Here is a 12,827-nt window from a genome sequence, read left to right on the forward strand (position 1 = left end):
GCGCAAGATGCGCGAGCTCGCTGCTGGTGATATTGACGACAAAGTGCTTCAACAAATGTGGTTAGATCGTCTTCCTGCCTAAATCAGACCACACCTGATCACCACCGACAAATTGGGACTAGACACTGTAGTTGAGTTCGCAGATCGTTTCGTCGAAGTAATAGGGCCCAGTCTACAGGTCTCAGCCACCTCAGCACGACCATTTTCGCAAACCAACACATGTAACCACGAAGCAAAATTCGTGGAAATACAACAAACATTGGCCTCGTGTATTAAAGAGATCTGCGACCTCAAACTACAACAGCAAATCTTGCAGCAACAATTCCAGTTGGCAGCTAATCAAAGTCAGCAACAACTGCAGCTTATTCAAAATCAGAACCAAGGTCACAGGTCAAGGAACAGGTCAGCCACTCCTACACGTAATGGTATTTGTTATTATCATCTAAAATTCGGGGCAGAAGCTCGCAAGTGCACGATGCCATGCAAGCTCTCTGGTACCTTGAAACCGGCTAGCCAGTTTATGGAGTTTACGGAAAATTAACGTCGCTGCCATCGATTGGAGCGGTCGGTGACAGCGCGTCTTCACAACCTCAAGAGCTCCATCTACATATATTCGACAGCACAACACAACAAAATTTTCTCATGGATTCTGGCTCGGTTGTCTCGATACTTCCTGCTAACAAGTTTCGCAGCAACCGTAAACCAGATTCTCTCACACTCTACGCAGCGAATTCATCTGAAATAGCCACATATGGCACAACTACAGTCAGAGTAAATTTAAATCTACGCCGAGACTTTACGTGGTCTTTTATCATTGCTGATGTATCAACACCAATCTTAGGCGCGGACTTCCTGACACATTATAATCTATTGATTGATCTTGGGAACCGTCAGCTCATTGACACAGTTACCCAGCTGTCTACAAAAGGTGAAATAATGGCAATAAAACACTACAATATTTCTACTATCAGCAATGAAATACCTCCTAAATACGCAAGACTTCTGGAGCAATACATTGAGATCACCAAGCCACTCACAAGATCGTGTATCAATAAAAACGGTTATGCTCACCGAATTATAACACACGGTTCACCACCAACAGCAAGACCATGTAGACTTGCTGGTGAAAAAGCAGCAGCAGCTAAACAACAAATCAACGAACTCCTCGACGCTGGTATCATCAGACCATCGAGCAGCAAATACGCCAGCCCAATACACTTGGTGCGAAAAAAAGAAGGTACTTGGAGAATGTGCGGTGATTATCAACCCCTTAACACCATCACTGAACGAGATAACTATCCACCACCTCACATAAATGATTTATTTCCACGCCTAGCGGAAAAAAAAATTTTCTCCAAAATCGACGCAGAGAAAGCCTACCTAGGAATACCAATGCATCCAGACGACATTGAAAAAACTGCTATCACAACACCCTGGGGGCTTTACGAGTATCTTGGCATGCCATTTGGGTTAAAAAATGCATCAGCTACTTACCAGCGCTACGGTGATTCCATCATCCGCGATCTCAACTTCGTATTTCTTTACGTCGATGATTATCTAATATTCTCTGACAGTGAAGAAGAACACGAAGAACATATTTGCATACTGCTCGAGAGACTCAAGCAACACAAAATAATAATTAATTTAAAAAAATGTGTCTTTGTTCAGCCACAGATTGATTTCTTAGGTTTCACAATTACCGCAGACGGCTATACACCAAAGGCAGACAGAGTTGAAGCCATCAACAACTATCCAAAACCTGAAACCATCGTCGAGCTTCGTAGATTTCTCGGCATGGTGAATTATTACCGGCAAAACATACCTGATGCTGCTCAATTACTTCTACCTCTCAACAATTACCTTAAAGAGTCGATTAAAAACGATAAAACAAAAATCATTTGGACTTCTGAAGCTGAAGAAGCGTTCAACAAATGCAAGCAGCAGCTAGCATCAACAACACTTCTGATTTTTCCCTCAGCAACAGCCCCGTTGGCTCTTACCACCGATGCGTCATCGTCAGCCATTAGAGCAAAATTGGAACAGCTGGAAAATGACACGTGGAAACCCATCGGTTTTTTCTCACGCAAACTCAGCCAGACTGAAACTCGTTACAGTACTTACGATTGAGAACTCCTCGCCATTTTCGCTGCAGTAAAATTCTTCCATCATCTCCTAGACTGTCGTAAAGTTGTCATCTGCACTGATCACAAACCTCTCATCTACGCCTTCAAACAGAAGTTAGATAAGGTTTCTGAGCGTCAAACACGTCAATTCGAGTACATTTCACAATTTACTACTGACATAGTCTACGTAAAAGGTGAAGATAACACTGTGGCAGACGCTCTTTCACGTATCAACGCTATTGACATGCCATCAGTCCTCACTCCTTTAGAAATTCATCAAGCTCAGCAGAACGATGAAGAATTAAAGAACCTGGTTCAAAATTCAACGTCGCTAAAACTTCAAGAACTTACCATTGAAGGAGTACAAATATTCTGTGATATAACCGCCGGCATTGTCAGGCCGTACATTCCTCAAACTCTAAAAAAAACCGCATTCAACGTAGTACATGGTCCATCGCATCCTGGTGGAAAAACAACATCAAGAAATCTACGAGAAAGATTCATCTGGCCTGGTATTCGTAAAGACGCGATAAAATGGTCTCGTGAGTGCATGGCATGCCAAAGAACCAAAATACATCGTCACAACAGAATTAAACCAAATCACCTAGATGCTCCAGACAACAGATTTAATCACGTGCACCTAGACATCATTTTTCTACCTAAAGTTGGAGACTATCAATATTGTCTAACAATGATTGATCGTTTCACCCGCTGGCCAGTCACTGTACCAATTAAAGACATGACTGCTGAGACTGTAGTGACAGCTTTATTTGATCACTGGATAGCTCACTACGGAACTCCAACTCAAATCACCACAGATCAAGGTACACAATTTGAATCAGCTTTATTCTCAGCACTAGCAAAACTAGTTGGTGCTAGCAAAACTCGCACCACTCCTTATTATCCACAGTCCAACGGCATCGTAGAAAGAATGCATCGCACTCTCAAAACTGCTCTCATGAGCTCGCCAAAACCGTGGACTGAAATATTATCAACCGTTCTACTAGGACTTCGGACGAGTTTTAAAGAAGATATTCAAGCAACTCCAGCCGAACTACTCTACGGAACCTGCTTACGTGTTCCTGGAGAATTCTTTTTATCAGCCGAACTACCAGCTAATCCTCAAATATTTGTAGAAAGACATCGAGAGTACATGCGTGGACTCAGACCCACTACGACGGCTCATCATAACAAAGCCCGTGTTTTCATTCTCAAGAACCTCGACACATGAAACTATTATTGACCTTTATATAACGAATTTTCTAGCCTATAACCTCTACATAACGTATCCTTCAAATTATTCTATGTATAGACTATACATAGACAACAATTTATGACTTTTTTCGAATAAAGAAACGAAAAATGAAGATTAAGCTATCATTATTCCTTAATCATGTTGTTAATTTCTTACACTTACATTCTATATTTATATTCTATGCTTACTTTTTATGTTTATATTCTATACTTACGCATTGATAACGTTTTCTATTTTGACCGGAAACTGATAAAATGTTTTCAAATAAATAATTGTGTGTTTTGATTTAAGTAAGTTGTTATTTATCAGTGGAAATTTTCTTACCTTGTTATAACGAATCGAGTTTAATCTAACCTCTGCATAACAAATCTCACTGTTACGAAAAACTCGATATAACAAATAGTTTCTATTTCCCTTTAGTTTCGTTATATCGAGATTGCACTGTACATGCCATTCCAAATTGAATGACACCTCAATCATAATTTTCGGAAAAGGCGAAAAAATTTTGACTTAAAAGGCACTTGTTGACTAGACTAAAACGGCTTGCAGCAAGAGCAAGTCTCCAACTCGTAGTTGATAAACAAATAACAACACCTATAGGACTTTGTGAATGGGCTTCTGATCCGGATAACTTGGCAAATATCATAGTCAAGTTTTCTCCAGAAGAAGATTATAATACAACATTAAATGATTTAAATGACAGATTTTTGAAAACGAAACCAATTACAGGAACTCAACTACGTTGTATAATTGCGGACAGAAATGGTTGTTTATATGTTAAAAAATTTTCAAACTTGAATGAACACAGGATTTGTAAAATATTTAAACGCCAGAGAAAAATTAATAAATAATTTTTGCATTGTTTTTGTGAAATCATTGGATATTAACTGTATTAATCATTAAACTTAATCATTACATTCGTAAATTAAGTCTACAAATTGAGAATATCATACCATAAAATAGTTGAATTACATTTATTTAATGATAGAAATGAAGTTTACGAAAATAAAAAAATTTTTTTTTTTTCACCACAGCTTTGACGCACCCGGGTAAAAATAAAATCATTAATTTTTACGAAAAAATAATAAATTTCGTTCGACCGCCGCACCACCACCGCACCATACCGCTGTTTGATGGTATATACATTAAAATAAAATATTTTTTGATCATTCAAATAGCTTAACTAAATTTTTTTAGTTAACTATGGCTTGCAGCGCAGTTGGTAATGTTCGAGACTTCCATGCAGACGATCCAGGTTCGAATCCCATCACAGTTCAATTTTTAAAATTCTTTCAGAGTATTTCGATAGGCGTACCGCTTCTGTGCAACCTGAGGACGAAATTAAAAATCTACATCAACAACACGACTAAAAAAATCAATAATTTCGCGGTGCTTTGGACTGATTTAAAAAAATTTTTTTTTTGAATATTAGACATTTGATTAAAAGGAGGTTGATCAATAGATCTTACATTAATATTTCTAGTCGCATTATTTATTAATTAATTATTGCGTGATAAATTAATTATGATACTATTTTTTGTGAAATTGTAGGTATGACTTAGCATTGGTGCGGCGGTGGTGCAGCGGTGGTGCGGCGATGCTAGGGGGGGGGGGTAAATTTTTAGCGTGCGGTGTAATAGTCCGCCTAACGGCGGTCGTGCAGCGGTGGTGCGGCGGTCGAACGAAATTTATTATTTTTACGTAAAAAATAATAATTTCATTTTTACTCGGGAAAAAATGTCAAAGAAATAAAAATAATTTTTAACTTAAATCATTGTTAATCTGATCAAAAACAGTTTCACTGTAAAAAAAATCGCGCCAAGTCCACGTTCATAAGACTATTAAGAAAAAAAAATTTGTTTTTTTCTTTATAAAAAGATATAAAATAAAAAAATTAAAAGATCCAAGTAACCGATATAATTGTTTATGATTTCCGGAAATTAAAAAAAAATTTGTTGTAAATTTAAAAATTAAAAAAAAATTTTGTAACATATTAAGTGTGCGTGGTTGCCAAATATTTTACTTTTAATGAAATTCGTAAAATTTATTTACTAGACTTTAAAAAAATTGAAATACACAATGACGCACACCAAGTACGTTCCATAAACTTTTTTTTAATTTTTAAATTTACAACAAAATTTTTTTTAATTTCCGAAAATCATAAACAATTATATCGGTTACTTGGATTTTTTAATTTTTTTATTTTATATCTTTTTATAAAGAAAAAAACAAATTTTTTTTTCTTAATAGTCTTATGAACGTGGACTTGGCGCGATTTTTTTTACAGTGAAACTGTTTTTGATCAGATTTTAGTATTTTTTGTAATTATAATAAAAATTTACAATTGATACCAACTTAAGTCTCGCGTTGACTGCATTTTTTATAGCAAACTATCCTCTTGAAGCTACAGTTTATGTAAAAATAATTCCAGCGCACCCTGGCGGGTGTAGATGCAAGCTGTGAAATATCTTTTTTTAACTGTAGTTTCCCATCTAATGAAAGATTACTATGCATTCTCGAATTATTTAGTCTGTGGCAGATGACTTTGCCCATCGAAAAAAAGTCAGGATCGAAATTTTTGCGTTGCTATAGTTTGTGCTGATTAAATTTAGTAATTTCAAGTAGATTAATTGTTATAAGTGAATATAATTAATTAATAACAGTAAAATAAAGTATGAATTACTGTTATAATATACAATTGAGGAAAAAAAAGTACCGTAGAATTAAATAAAATTTTGCAACCTCAAAATACCGTTCTGCTTACAGTAAACACAGTCGGTAGTCTCGCGCTCCGTTGACAACGGATTTGAACGGAACTTGGCGCCAGATTCTACCGAATCTGTGGATGAACTATTTATTTATATATATATATATATATATATATATATATATATATATATATATATATATATATATATATATATATATATCGAAACACTAAATTTTTCAATCTTAAAAAATTTAATTCCTTAGCCCACTAAACCTCGCGGATAAGAGAATAGTCGCCTAAGTTTCATAAAAAGTTTTGGGATCCACTACTCTTTGGAATATTCCGCTTCCGTATGAATGTCGGTATTTTGTTTAATAGAAAAGGTCTAGACAAAAGTTCTCGCGCGTGCCAGTTAACTTGCTTTAATTACTTACAAATTTGACTGCGAAGATGACCCTTTGTCCTTGATTGACCCTTTTGATTGACGAGATTGGCCGAAATAGTTGTAGACGTATTAAATTAATGTTGGTGTTCTCAGTAATAAATCGTGATTGGCGACAAAGATTATAAAAGAAACTTAACTTTATTTCACCAAATCAACACTTTAAACAAGACTTATAATATTTCGGTAACGAAATATTTATGAAACAGAACACTTGTATTTAAGATTATAACTAATTTAGTAATAATACTAGTGAGCGTGGTGAGTAATCACCTGATGCGAAAAATAATAATTTTGATAGAAAATAATACAGAATATTAAATTAAATAATAAACTTTTAGATTAATTGAGATTTTGGTGAGTAGTCACCTAATAGCAGTAATAGTCGTAATAGTAGTAAAATGACTAAGAAATATTTTGCGTGGTGGTTGACACCGGGGGATAGATCGAAGTGTCGATCATCGCTCAAGTTTTGAGGTTCGTAACATTAATTTAGCTAGTGTCGGTAACGAAAATTTCGGGTGGTAGTTCGCCAGGCTGGTAACATCGGGACATTTTGTAGTGTCTCAATATATATTGTGACATGGGAAAAATTTTCCATGTCAAAAGATTATTTTGGTTAATTGTTTAAATTTATTTTCTTTTATTATTTAATTATTTTGGCTCAGCTGAAGGAAGACGGAGATCCGACGCGACTGTGTCGCCCCAAACGGTCTCCTGATCAGAGTGCGAAGCTCGAGGTAAGACTTATACCCGAAACCGCGCCGAATTTGAAAAGTATGCATGAATGAGTGTGACTATTGTATAGAGTATGTGAGAGTGAGAGCGAAATTAAGTTTAAGCAATCAGACGAACCCGCGAATTTACACAGAGCCATCAACGACCAGTGTGACATCTGGAGGAGGACCATGGCGAGAGCGAAGCAAAATTTGAAACCGACAAATGACGACGGCGTTTGAGCAACTTGAAGTCGAGCGAGGCACCATCTGGATGCCGTAAACCGAATCGAGTGACATATCGACCAATCATCGATCGCAACGGAGTACTGGAAGCACCCCGTAATACAACAGCCGGCTAGAAGAAGCCGTGAGCTGATTTGATGCGAGTTTTTTTGGAACCAACAGAAAAGTAAAGAGCATGTGTTGCCGAGGAGGCAGCGATATTAACAATAAATTTTGATCTGGACGCTGTACCTGTTGGTCGACTATCATTCTGATACGCCATTAACGAGATACTTTCACCGTAATTAAAAATTGGTGGAGTGATAAAATATTGCCGGTAATTAAAATTGTTGTATCGCGGAGAATATTTTTGACGATCGTTTGAGCTGGTGGATTATTACCGAGTGCCAAGGTATTTTGCCAGCACGTGCAAGTGGGAGACGCCATCGCCGAGAGATCCACGCCAGTCCGCCAGCCTTCCCGCCAATTAAGTTACCGCCTTTTGACGAGACAACACCGACTTCAAGGAGGTTACTGCGGCCACAGGGTGAGTTTGATCGATAATTCTAGCTTCAGGGTGTCCTCACCGTGACATCGCGATCAATTTTAGTAAATTTCACCAGTTTGATTTTTGGTGTAATTTTTTTTGTATTAATATTTTTTTTACGAAAGTAATTATTGAATTCCTTTCGGATTATCGAGACGTGTGTGACGACACTCTGAGGCCCGGTACCATTGGGTTGTTTGAACTTGTGTGTGTGTTCCTGACCTCACCACGTGGGAATTGATACCGTGCTTTAGATCCGTGTTGTTTATTTTTGTGATTACTGAATTGGACGTTCGATAAATTTGGAGTTGTTACGACAACTAGCCCGACCGACGCGCACGAGCACGAGCCCAACTTACCTCGAGCTTCTTCATTTACCCTCGACTTAATTGATTTACCGAGCGTGAGTGTTACCCGCCGCGAGCCGCCGAAAATTTGAAATAATTAAATGTGTCAAAATTAATTTCGATGAATATTTGAATTTTTCTTTTTGTTGTTTGCGGCGACAATTGACTTATTGTTAGTTATAAGTAATTAACTTACTCAGGCGTTAATTTTTTTTTATTATTATCATTTTTTCTTAAAATTGTTTTATTGTTACGATCGATCGATTTGAGAGTAATTAATTGTTCATTCAGTCGCATTAATGATTATTAACACACTCAAGGTTAATTAATTGTTTAATCATTAAATATTAGTACTTTTATTTAATTTAAAATGAATTAAATTGTTTGTCGCCGCACAATCAGTTATTAACCAATTTGAGGTTAATTTATCGTTTATTTATTCACTGGTATTATTACTTTTATTTAATTTAAAATTAATTAAATCGTTTATATCACCGCACAACCAGTTATTAACCAATTTGAGGTTAATTTATCGTTTATTCACTAGTATTATTACTTTTATTTAATTTTAAGAAAAATAAGTTGTTTATTCCGCCGTATAATTAGTTATAAATTAATTTGAGAATTTTGTGAGCCGATGACGGACCGAAGTTAATTATTCTTTTGATTTTTTTTTTGTTTCACTTCGATTTCGATTATTTTTAGTATCGATTAATTGATTATGTCAACGTAATACTAATTATAGTTTATTATATTATATTATAGTATATTACTATTTGCAAATTATCGACTGATCACAGCTATAATGTTTTTCGTTTGTTATTATTGTCGTTACTTCGACGAGAATTAAATTGTTATTATGCGAACTTGGCGACACCTTATGAATTATATTGGCGACTGCTAGAATAAATTGTTAACTGAACATTCGGTAATCAATTTTTTTTCTTCTTCCCTCCCCGAGATCACGTAGATTTAATACTTTTGCTTTTTGCCGATTATTCGACTTTTTGAATCTCTTCGTCACCGACCCGCCGCCCGACGACGATCAACAACGACTTCGAATCGTGGAACGGTAAGTTCCTGGCGCCCAACTACCTTCGAAACCCAGGTAAGCCAATTTAGGTGGTGCTCTCCGGCCCTGTCGACGCCAGTGCCGGCGAAATCCCATCATAATATATATATATATATATATATATATATATGCTATATATATATATATATATATATATATATATATATTTCGTCCTAAGCGGACGTATGGGGGTTTTTACGTACAGACGATACTCAATCTGTAAATAATACGCGTACGCGCCAGTATCTACTAGGCTGTATAGAACTTTATACAGTCCAGGACAATGTCACGCATGCGTCACCAATCTCTATATAGCCGACTCCCAAGCGTCACAAAAAAAAAGTTGAATTTTTGATAGATTTCCCCCAACAAGAAGTTAAAAAATTATTAATTGTCAACTTAAATTCAACAAAACATTAACAAAAAAAAATTTGTGCCGCTTGGGCTAGCTTACGTTTTAACTGTAATTTTAAAAAGCACGCCGGGCGCATGTTATGCTGAAAAGACAATATAATCTCAATATTTGTAAATCAATTGTTTTAGTATATGTCAATTTTTTTAACTCGAGGAATTATTACTTTAATATTATAAAATGGCGATTTATTAAAAAATATGTTAAAATAACTGCGTTTAAACTATTAATTACAATAAAATTACATTTTAATATTTGCTAGAAGTTTGAACTAATTAATTTTAACCACTAATGAATCATGGCCCGGTTTTTGCGAGTTTCTACCTATGACTAACTTCAAGACTTTCATGTATTTTCATTTAGAGGGTTATGGCGTCGTACGCTATTTATTTACAAATTAAGTTTCCCCTGCACGTAAAAACCTGCATACGTCCGCCATAGGACGAAAAATTTTTCAAGCACCATGGGCAGCCACGCGCAAATACGGTCTCGGCGATAATTATCCGCAGCAGGGATATAAAGCCTCGGCCCTATCGGGCTTCGGCTTTATGCTATCCCTGCTGAAAATACTTATCACCTCGACCGTATTGGCGCGTGGCTCGCCCAAGATATATAAATAACTATTTTTTCTGTGCGTGTGTTTGTCACTGAACTCCTCCTAAACGGCTGGACCGATTTTAATAAAATTTTTTGTGTGTCTTCTGGTGGATTCCAGAATGGTTTAGATTCACAATTAAGTCCCCTGTTTAAAATTTTCAATAGGATCCTATCAAAAGCGACAAAAGCCACTTAGAAACCCATAAATTTTATTGGTTTCTAAGTAGCTTTTGTCGCTTTTGATAGGATCTTATTGGAGATTTTCAACAGGGTCTACGGGAAAATGTTTATTTGATAGATTTTTGAAGTTATACTTCTTATGCGACTTTCAACAAGGTTGCGTTAAACGTTTAACGCTACCATGGAGGGGGTATGAAAGCACTGTTGCGTTAAACGCTCAACGCTCCTGGGGAGGGGGAATAGAAAGAGACAGAGCGAGAGTGAATGCGTGGCACTCGAACGCATGCGCGTAGTATACCTGTTACAGGCCAGCGCGAGCGTTAGCAATGAGTAGAGTCCAATATTCCAACGCAAGAAAAAAATAGTTTGGAAAATCCAAAAGTGTATGCCTCATAATCTCATTTTCCACAATAAAATTGATTAAAATAAAATACAAAAAACAAAATAATAAAATATTTTTATAAGGCGTGTAAAACTAGAATTTCAAATTCGGAAAAAATGTTTAAATTCGCGCTTCGCTATAAGTAGTGTCACCTGCTGGACGCAATCCAGAGCATCACATAATTGACTTGGTTCGCCCTTATTGTGTTTTATGTATATGTATATAAACAATAAAGATATAGATATACTAAAACTATGAAGAACAGTCGATAATTTTTTTTGAAGTTATACTTCTTTAGGCGCGTTCATTATGAAAAAATGATGAAAGTGAAATTGTAAGATGCGCGCGCCTCACTGCAACACAAAAGTAACAGGTTGAAGCTGCCTGCTAAACCACTGATTAAATCTTGAAAAAAAAGCTACTAACAAAATAGAAATAGAACCTCTATTAGTCGCGCATGTTGGCAAGCTCGTCGCCTCTGATCACTGTTTTTATATTTATGATATTTATCCACATGTTTCTAGTTTCTTAATTCACAACACGTGTTTTAGTTTCATACAAGTGCGAATTATATATGTTCTAATAAATTATGTTCAGTAGTGATTTTGATTGAATATTTTGATTAATATTATTTACTATTCGTAAATATTAGTGAGAAAAATTGTGCTTTGTTATATCCGGCGTTGCCTCATATAACACACAGGGTCTCTCCCCTGTCAACGAAAATTGCAACGCTTGCACTTTATAAATTTCGACAATCACTCGGACAACACCTCGATTAAGAAATGCGCACACTGTCCACGTTCTGTCAAATTTGCAACTTTAGACCAATAAAAAAATTTAACTCCCTTCCGAAAATCACGATCCGGGTGTATAAAACCACCAAACACCACTGATCAAATGTTCAGTCTTTTATTAAAGAATACGAGGGAAGCTATCCTCGTAGAACCCGTGTGGGTCCTTATACCGCGTTACGTATAAGGCAGTATACAGCACTCGGTCGCGTATACAAAATCTAAATTCATCTCAATTTTTAATCTTTATCTTCAACGAACCACGACAGTATGCTTTTCGAGCAGAATCGGGGGCCCCGTGGCCGTAGTGATATCTAAATTTTAACCTTTCGATCTATTATTTAGTTAACGGCGGATCTTAGTGTCTGCCGGAGTCGTTACTCCGGTCACGAACTCAGTTAATAAACATTCTAGACTGTTAAAAAGATAATTATAAGTGTATAGAGTTAAAAGTGAAATAGTGTAGATTGAGTGCGTCTTGCCCATAGGGCAATTAATTGAATAAACTATAAAAACCAGAACTTCGAGCTTTACTTCATTCTAAATTAAGATCCTGAACCTCTTTCACTGCACCGATCTCTACCACGAGAGAAGGAGGGGAAATCAACCCAGGACCTACCGATCAGACAATTCAAATTCAAATCAACTAGAAAAATCATAAAGGACGACTGTGAGTTCAGTATTTGTTATCGACTTCCCTTTAAATTCGCCGTTGAAACTCCTGGTTACCGGAAGGCGTTCGAAATCCACAATAAAAATAAAACTCTTGTAGCTTGTCTACAACAGAAAATCTATCTAAAAACGTGTCCGAGCCTCCTCAAAGCCCACTCTACCAATAATTATTTAATTATAATTAATTCGGACATAACAGCTTATATACTTTTTCAAGTACTCCAATATAATTGAGGTTAAACTATCCGTATGTATTATTTATTGATATAAATTAAAATATTATTATTTAATATAATTGATACTAAATATTTTTGAATTATTAATGTTAAATATTTATTATTGGTTATTCAATA

The 12,827-nt window shown here is 36.0% G+C and overlaps 1 protein-coding gene across 1 annotated transcript in view; it reads left to right on the forward strand.

Annotated features, from left to right (window-relative positions):
* LOC123267761 overlaps positions 1 to 12,827 on the forward strand; it is a gene marked incomplete in the record, with an annotated part of 391,343 nt that overhangs the window by 284,251 nt on the left and 94,265 nt on the right.

Source organism: Cotesia glomerata, linkage group LG6 (assembly GCF_020080835.1).
Source record: "Cotesia glomerata isolate CgM1 linkage group LG6, MPM_Cglom_v2.3, whole genome shotgun sequence".
Taxonomy (NCBI): Eukaryota; Metazoa; Arthropoda; class Insecta; order Hymenoptera; family Braconidae; genus Cotesia; species Cotesia glomerata.